Genomic DNA, 9,452 nt, shown 5'->3' on the forward strand with positions numbered 1-9,452 from the left:
GAGGAGATGTTTGATGTGAAGTGAGGACATATTTGATGTGAAGTGAGATAAACTTGATGTGAAGCATTGTTATCTGAAATGTCCTGCCTGAAAGGACGGTGGAAGCAGATTCGGACTCCAGCTTCTCTCCTCTGTGTGTCCGGGCTCACTGTCAGCTTCACTCTGTCTGAGAACAAGGTGGGTGTCCAACACACATATTCACTGCCATCTGATCCCTCACCTCACTGGAGGCTGCTTTTGTTTTCATTGGACCAGAGGGACGTGTTGGGATGTATAAAATAATGAGAGGTGTTGTCAGGGAGAAAGGTTTCCCCTTGGCGGAGGGATCAATGACCAGAGAGGGAGAGTGATGTGGGAACGGGGAGGCACAGAGTTAGGTAAAGGGGCAGAAGATTTCGAGGAAATGTGAAGAAAAGCATATTGCCCCAGAGGGTGGTGGGAGACTGGAACTCACAGCCTGTTCAGGGGTTTGATGGAAGAAACCCTAGTCACTTCAACACAATTCCAAACACACTCATCTCTAAACTCTGGGAATGAGGTCTCTGCTCGACCCTGTGACTGGATTCTTGACTTGCTGACCAACAGGCCGCTTTCCGGTCCATCACGGAAGCCAGCTTCCCATCCATAGACTCCATCTACACTTCCCATTGCATCATCATCAAAGACCCCTCCCAACCCAGTTGTACTGTCTTCCAACCTCTTCTGTCAGGCAGAAAGTACAGAAGCTCGAACACTTGCATCAACAAGTTCAGTATCAGCTTCTTCTCTGCAGTTATTAGACTGCTGAATAGACCTCTTTAATGTCACATAATGTTGATCATGCTTTGTGCACACCCTATGCAGTTGTAACCTTGAAGATCTTGCTCTGACTAAGCAGCCTATGAAGTGTATGTCCTTATTTGCTATGATCTGCCTGTACTGCTCGCAAAGCAAAGCTTTTCACTGTTCTTCGGTACATGTGACTGCAATAAATCAAAGCAAAGGCTGCAGTCAGTAAGAACAGGCGACTACACCAGTTCCACGATAATCCTCAAACTGGTGCACTGACAGGCTGCATACTCAGCTGCCCACTTCTACACACACAATTCTGTGGCCAAATTCCACATCAACTCCATGTACAGGTTTGCTGACACCAGCACCATTGTGGGCTGGATGTCAATGATAAGATGGAGTACAGGAAGGAGACAGAGAGTGTAACAATACAATATAACAATAACATTCCATCGATGTCAGCAAAATGAAGGAGCTGGTCATTGACTTCAGGAAGCGGAGTGGAGGGCCCACCCCTATTCGCATCAATGGTGCTGAGGTGGAGATGGTCAAGAATGTCCAGGTCCTGGGAGTTACACTCAGCAACAATCTGTCCTGGTCCACCTACATTGGCACTATGGTAAATAAGGCACAGAAATGCCTCTACTTCCTCAGGAGGCTAACGAAATTCAGCATGCCCATAAAGACTCAGAAATTTGTATAGTTGCACCACAGAAAGCGTCCTATCCAAGTGCATCAGAGCATGGGTAGGGCAACTGCTCTACCTAAGACTGGAAGGAACTACAGAGAGTTGTAGACACAGTCCAGTCACCGTGCAACGTAGCTTTCCATGCATTGACTGCATTTATAATTCCCGTTACCTCAGGAAAGCAACCAACATGATCACAAACCCCTTCCACATCAGTTATACTCTCCTCCACCCTCTTCCATCAGGTAGAGGATATAAAAGTTTGTATAAACATAGAAACTTTCTTAATTTCAAAAATATACTTTATTCATAAAATATTTGGATGATCTGTACAATTGGTTATGCCATACATACGCAAACATTCCATTTCTTTGCATATAGAGATTAGAATTAATCATTCCTATATACAGGTCTGTATGTTTACCATCCATATATTTAGCTGAGGCTTCAGCGGAGCCCACTTACTGCATGGGCCCCCTGTTCTTCTTTAGGCAGGCAGACATTACACGGTGGTCTTTCCCCACCGCACCTTAGCGGCAGCTGCCCCGAGCTTCAGCGTGTTCCTCAGCACGTAGTCCTGGACCTTGGAGTGTGCCAGTCCGCAACACTCAGTCAGGGTCAGCTCCTTCAACTGGAAGATCAACAAGTTTCGGACAGACCAAAGAGCATCTTTCACCAAGTTGATGATCCTCCAGGCACAGTTGATGTTGGTCTCAGTGTGCGTCCCGGGAATAGACCGTACAGCATGGAGTCCCGCGTCACGGAGCTGCTCGGAATGAACCACGACAAACACCACTGCATTCATCTCCAGACTTCCTTTGCGTAGGCACTTCCAGAAGAGGGTGTTTGACAGTCTCGTCCCCTCCACAGCCGCTTCGAGGGCAGCGTGCGGTGCGGCAGAGAGTCCAGGCGTGCATAAAGGATCTCACAGGCAGAGTCCTTCTCACCACCAGCCAAGCCATGTCTTGGTGCTTGTTGGAAAGTTCTTTGACAGTCTGGTCAGGAAACTGCTCAACAAGATCTGCCCTCTCCTTTTCCTGAAGGGTCTCAAGGACACTACGTGCTGACCACTTCCTGATGGACTTGTGGTCAAAGGTGTTTTTCCTCATAAATTTCTCCACTAAGGACAGGAGGTACGGAACGGTCCAACTACTTGGAGAGTTCCGCAGCAGCGGGGCCAGGCCCATCCTGTGCAACACCAGGGACAGGTACAACCTCAGTACGTAGTGACGCTTGGTGTTTGCGTACTGGGGATTCGTGCACAGCTTGATGCAGCCACACACAAAGGTGGCCATCAGGGTGAGGGTGGCTTTGGGTGTGTTTTTACCCCGGTGCCCAGATCTTTGTACATCGAGTCCCTTCGGACTCTGGCCATCTTTAATCTCCATATAAAATGGAAGATGGCCCGGGTGACTGCGACGGCACAGGTTCTGGGAATAGGCCAGACCTGTGCCACATATAACAACGCTGACAGTGCCTCACACCTGATGACCAGGTTTTTACCCACGATGGAGAGCGACCGTAGCTTCCATCTGGCCAGTTTCTGCCTCACTTTCTTGATACGCTCTCCCCAAGATGCCCCAGCCCCTCCGAACCAAATACCTTCAGGTGGTCAGTCCTGACAGTGAAGGGGATGGAGGATTGGTCGGCCCAGTTCCCGAAGAGCATGGCCTCGCTCTTGACTCGATTTACCTTGGCTCCTGAGGCCCGTTCAATCTGGTTACATATGCGTCTGTGCACGGACACTGGATCTGAACAGAAAACGGCGACACCATCCATGTACAGGAAGCCTTAACCTGCAGGCCCCCTGCAGGTACTGTTAAGGGAAAAGTCTAACAAGGCCTCAGCACACCGCTGTCTGCAGCTCCAATACTTTGCCGAGTACGTGTTTCCCAGCTGCAAATGCAACTTTCCTGAAATTCTATCTTCAATCCATTTCCTGATTTACAGCTTTCTTGGCACTGTATGTTGGCCCAGCCAGCACAGCCATATCCTCTGAATGAATAAAAAAGTCCATTTCGACGACGGTCCCTATATCTTCCCTACCAGAAGAAAGATATAAAACACTTCCAATTCTTCATTTTCCTTTATTTGTTCCCCAAACATAAGTTCCTGAAGACAGGCATTCATTTTGTTTCTCTATTTTTAATATCTGTAGACACTCTTACTATCTGTAGACAGTGAGGAGGGCTGTTGTCGGCTGCAGAGGGACTTAGATATGATGCAGAGCTGGGCTGAGGAGTGGCAGATGGAGTTCAACCCTGCCAAGTGTGAGCTTGTCCATTTTGGAAGAACAAATAAGAATGCGGAATACAGGGTTAATGGTAGGGTTCTTAGTCAGGTGGAGGAACAGAGGGATCTTGGGGTCTATGTACATAGATCTTTGAAGGTTGCCACTCAGGTGGATAGAGTTTGTAAGAAGGCCTATGGAGTATTATCGTTCATTAGCAGAGGGATTGAATTCAAGAGTCGTGAGGTGATGTTGCAGCTGTACAGGACTTTGGTTAGGCCACATTTGGAGTACTGTGTGCAGTTCTGGTCGCCTCACTTTAGGAAAGATGTGGAAGCTTTGGAGAGGGTGCAGAGAAGATTTACCAGGATGTTGCCTGGAATGGAGAGTAGGTCGTACGAGGATAGGTTGAGAGTTCTCGGCCTTTTCTCGTTGGAACGGCGAAGGATGAGGGGTGACTTGATAGAGGTTTATAAGATGATCAGAGGAATAGATAGAGTAGACAGTCAGAAACTTTTTCCCCGGGTACAACAGAGTGTTACAAGGGGACATAAATTTAAGGTGAAGGGTGGAAGGTATAGGGGAGATGTCAGGGGTGGGTTCTTTACCCAGAGGGTGGTGGGGGCATGGAATGCGCTGCCCGAGGGAGTGGTAGAGTCAGATTCATTGGCGACCTTTAAGTGGCATTTGGATAGGTACATGGATGGGTGCTTAATCTAGGATAGAAGTGTGGCACAACATCGTGGACCGAAGGGCCTGTTCTGTGCTGTATTGTTCTATGTTCTATGTTCTATGTTCTACTATCTGCGTTTCTATTGGTTATAGCTGCTGTGCCACAACATAGACAGTGAAGAGGAACTCTCGACTATCAGGCCTGTTGTGCATTTTGACAAGGAGGGCCATTGATATGACACATCTGGCCACTTTGTGGATCCCACTTCATTAATCTTTTAGTCACAGCGGCAAAAACCTGTTGAGCAATTGCAAAGCCGAGGACCCTGTGTTTCTATTCCTTGGGTCACCTTCATTGCCTCACTTGCAGCATTACCCTCTTGTTCCTGATCATCGACCTGACCAGAAGACACTGCCCCGAGGGGTGTGACTGCCTCCTCATACAAATAACTCATTGCCCCTGCTTGATGTATCACCGCCATGACACAGGACCGATCCTACCATATTTAATGTGTTTGATTAGACAGACACAAATGCATGTACAAAATAGGAGTGGAAGTAAACCATTTGTTCCCCCAAGCCTGCTCCATCATTTAATGAAATCATGGTTGATCTGTTTGTGTTTCAATGTCGCATTCCCATCTTCCCCAACCAGCCTTGAATCCCTGCCGAACAAGAATCTATCCACCTCTGTTTTTGAGATATTTAATAATCCCACCTTCACAGCATTCTGAGGCAGAGAGTTCTAAGGTCATACAATCCTCTGAGAGAAAAACATTCCCTTCATCTCAGAGGGTGAGCCCTAATGTTAATGCAGTGCCCTCTGGTTCTGGATTGGCCGAGAAGGGGAAGGTCCTTGTTAGCTTCACCTTGTCAAGATCATTCAGAGCCTGATATGCTTTAAATAATTCACTCCTCACTCTTCCTATCTCGAGTGGAAATAAGCTCAGTCTGTCTAACCTATCCTCAAAACTCACTCATTCCAGGTATCAATCGAGTAAACCTTCTCTGTACTGTCTCTAACACATTTAAATTTTCCTTAACAAGGACACCAAGGTTACACGCAAAGGCTGAATCTCATCATATTTTGGCAAAGTGTTATTCTCAGTGGGTTTTCTTGGAGGGATTCTCTCTCTGTGAGCTCCAGCAGGTTTTCTCACACTACCGTCCCAAATGTGCCTCATTAACTCCCTGCCCTGCCCATGGGGCACTGCACTTGTCTGGTGTAAACTGGGCTCTGACACTCACTGTGGCCGGAAGAGCTGGTCATTGCTGTTGTGTCCCGGGATACACTGTCATCACTGTCGGCAGTACCATCTTGAGACCCCCAAAAGGATGCCATCTTGTGAGCCACAAAATCCCCCAGATGTGTCATTTCCTGTCCCTCCTTGTCAGAATGATGGGTGTGACAGTCGAGAGTTCCTCTTCACAGTCTATGTCATGGCACAGCAGCTATAACCCAGAGCTTCCCACAGCACAGAGGTGACATGGTTAAAGCTGCCTGGTACCAACTGCGTATCCCCCTCCCAATCACTGTTTCAGCATCAGGCCACAGACCTCAATGGCCCACACTCACAGTTTACAGGTTCCTGCCACCCTCCTTCGACTGACTGAACTGGTCCTCACCCTGAACAACTTCTCTTTCCAATCCTCCCACTTCCTCCAAACCAAAGGAGTAGCCATGGGCACCCGCATGGGCCCCAGCTATGCCTGCCTCTTCGTAGGATATGTGGAACAGTCCACCTTCCGCAGCTCCACTGGCCCCACCCCCCACCTTTTCCTCCGCTACATTGATGACTGTCTCGGCGCTGCCTCGTGCTCCCACGAGGAGGTTGAACAGTTCATCCACTTTACCAACACCTTCCACCCCAACCTCAAATTCACCTGGACTGTCTCAGACTCCTCCCTCCCCTTCCTAGACCTTTCCATTTCTATCTCGGGCGACCGAATCGACACAGACATTTGTTATAAACCAACCGACTCCCACAGCTACTTAGACTACACCTCCTCCCACCCTCCCCCCCTGTAAAAACGCCATCCCATATTCCCAATTCCTTCGTCTTCGCCGCATCTGCTCCCAGGAGGACCAGTTCCAAAACCGTACCACCCAGATGGTCTCCTTCTTCAAGGACCGCAATTTCCCCCCCAGACGTAGTTGACGATGCCCACCACTGCATCTCTTCCACTTCCTGCTCCTCCGCCCTTGAGCGCCGCCCCTCCAATCGCCACCAGGACAGAACCCCACTGGTCCTCACCTACTACCCCACCAACCTCCATGTCCACACCTCCCCCCTTACTTCCCTCCAAGGCCCCAAGGGATCCTTCCATATCCACCACAAATTCACCTGCACCTCCACACACATCATCTATTGCATCCGCTGCACCCGATGTGGCCTCCTCTATATTGGGGAGACAGCCCGCCTACTTGCGGAACGTTTCAGAGAACATCTCTGGGACACCCGGCCCAACCAACCCAACCACCCCATAGCCCAACACTTCAACTCCCCCTCCCACTCCACCAAGGTCATGCAGGTCCTTGGACTCCTCCATCGCCAGACCATGGCAACACGACGGTTGGAGGAAGAGCGCCTCATCTTCCGCCTGGGAACCCTCCAACCACAAGGGATGAACTCAGATTTCTCCAGTTTCCTCATTTCCCCTCCACCCACCTTGTCTCAGTCAAATCCCTCGGACTCAGCACCGCCTTCCTAACCTGCAATCTTCTTCCTGACCTCTCTGCCCCCACCCCACTCCAGCCTATCACCCTCACCTTGACCTCCTTCCACCTATCGCATTCCCAACGCCCCTCCCCCAAGTCCCTCCTCCCTACCTTTTATCTTAGCCTGCTGGACACACTTTCCTCATTCCTGAAGAAGGGCTGACACCCGAAATGTTGATTCTCCTGTTCCTTGGATGCTGCCTGACCTGCTGCACTTTTCCAGCAACACATTTTCAGCCCTGCCACTGAATCCCCAGTGCCCACTGGAGGTCACATTCATCACTGTTCACTTTGGGGCTCAATCAAATATATCATTGATTATTTATGAATATTTTAATATGTTAAATTCATTGATGGAAAGGAACCTCTCCTATTGATGAACTCTGCAGTGTTGTGATACAGCCCTCTCAGTTTGAGGTGTGGGCAGTTAATGGTGCCCACACCTGGGCAATGCCAACGGTGTTCTTGAACCCTCTTGGTCAGGCTGCAGCACTGACCTAGTGACGGGAAAAGGAGGTGAAGTGGTGTAATCTGTCAGAGATGGCACCGGTCGCAGTCTTGGGACTTTTGTGGGTGGACAATTGGGAAACCCCACACAAGAACCTGTGGCTCCCTGGATGGGGCCAGCCACATGACTATCCAACACAGCTGCTACCATGATGGCCCCTGGGAGGTCCCAGGTCTCAGTCCAGCTGTTGGGTATAGTCCCGGGACATTCCCATCCAGCTCTGATACTGTGCCTCACTCATCCGGAGGAGATGGCATCGAGGATGAAGACTCGGACCCTTCTCAGTCTGTGATATACCCCGAGGAGCCCTTCAGCAGTGACCTCTTCATCTGGTGGAGGCTGTTCAGCTTCTGCTGCAGGTTGCTGCTGGCCCAGGGTTTCCTGGTGCATCTGTCCCTCCTGTAACTCCCTGCCCCGTTGTTACATGTTAGCAACTGCAGGAATGATACCGGCTGTGGCTGGCTCCATCGGTCACACTGGCAATGACCCTGCGTCAGGAACGTAGGAACTGAAGAGGTTCTTAGCAATGGGAACAGTCTACAGTCCCATCTCAGAGAAATGGCAGCTGAGCATGTTCCTCTATTGAGTGAGACAGTGTTGCTTTCTGACAAGGAAGGCCATGAAAGAGGGCCATGACACATCTTGCCACTTTGACATAGGACCTTATTTCGAGGAGTGCTCCACTGGTCAGACTGAAGAGAGGCAGCAGCTGCACGAGCCTGATACCCTTCTCCCCCAGACCCACATCACCCACACAAACCATCATTGTATCTCAGAGAGTCTTCCATTATCCTGACAGTTCAGGTGGAGAAGGAATCAGCTCTGTGCCCCTTTCCACCCTCCCCTTCCCCACTGAGGCCATGTTGGTAGTGACTGACCATCAACCCCCTCCCACAGCATCCCAGGGCCTCCATGCCCTACCATCTCCTCCCTTGACATATCAATAATCCTCCCCATCATTGTCCTTGTCCCTTCCGCATCTCAGGCTGCGGCATACAATCCCCAGCATTGATCCCTCCAGCTCCCTTCACTGACAGAACTCCATGTTAAGCCCACCATGCCGCTCCACAATGGCCATTCCCCTGGTGTGCAAGACTGACCAGGGCCCACTCCTCAGGCTGCACTAAGACTGACCCCTGACCATGACAGCTCCAAGTGGCTGACTGACCATGGCCCAGCCCCTGGACTGTGATTGGACACTGTCCATGACTGACTGCACTGGGACACCCTGACTGACAGCAGCCTGACTGGACTCGACTGAGGACCACTCCCCTTTGACTTGGGGATGTGGCCATTTGCTTGAGGTACATGCAGTCTGTCTGCTGTCCGGGCAGATGGGCCGTGCTCTCGGTGGGAGATTGATTCTGCACTGTGCTGTACAGCAAGATGCCCAGCCCCTTGGCTGACTCCTGCAGACAACCTGCCTGGCTCTGTGCCTGCACCAGACTATAAAGCAAGGCAGCAGGACTGGGAGCTTTAAAGTGGGACTGAGGGGGCAGAGTGCTAAAAGGGCAGGGTGAGGCAGGGATGCTGTGAGCATCCAGGGAGGCGCAGAGTGAGTGTGCACTAAGAGAGCTGGGAAACAGCCCTGAGGGAGCTTGGACCAATCCGCGAGCTGGGTGCCTGTCCCTATGAGGAGTGTCCGTCTGCCACTTCTCAGCCTAGAATTCACACAGTTTGGGTTATGAATGGAGATTTGACACACTGTTTCCCCAGTGAATTTGTACATGTCTGTGTGTTCAGTCTGGAGCTGAGTGCAATGGAATCTCAGTCCCCACCCTCAGAACCTTTCCCTCCCCTGTATCCAACCCTCTCCCTTTAGACCTGCCCTAAATATGCTCACCCTTCAGGTACCTCCAATTTC

Source organism: Chiloscyllium punctatum, chromosome 30 (assembly GCF_047496795.1).
Source record: "Chiloscyllium punctatum isolate Juve2018m chromosome 30, sChiPun1.3, whole genome shotgun sequence".
NCBI lineage: Eukaryota > Metazoa > Chordata > Chondrichthyes > Orectolobiformes > Hemiscylliidae > Chiloscyllium > Chiloscyllium punctatum.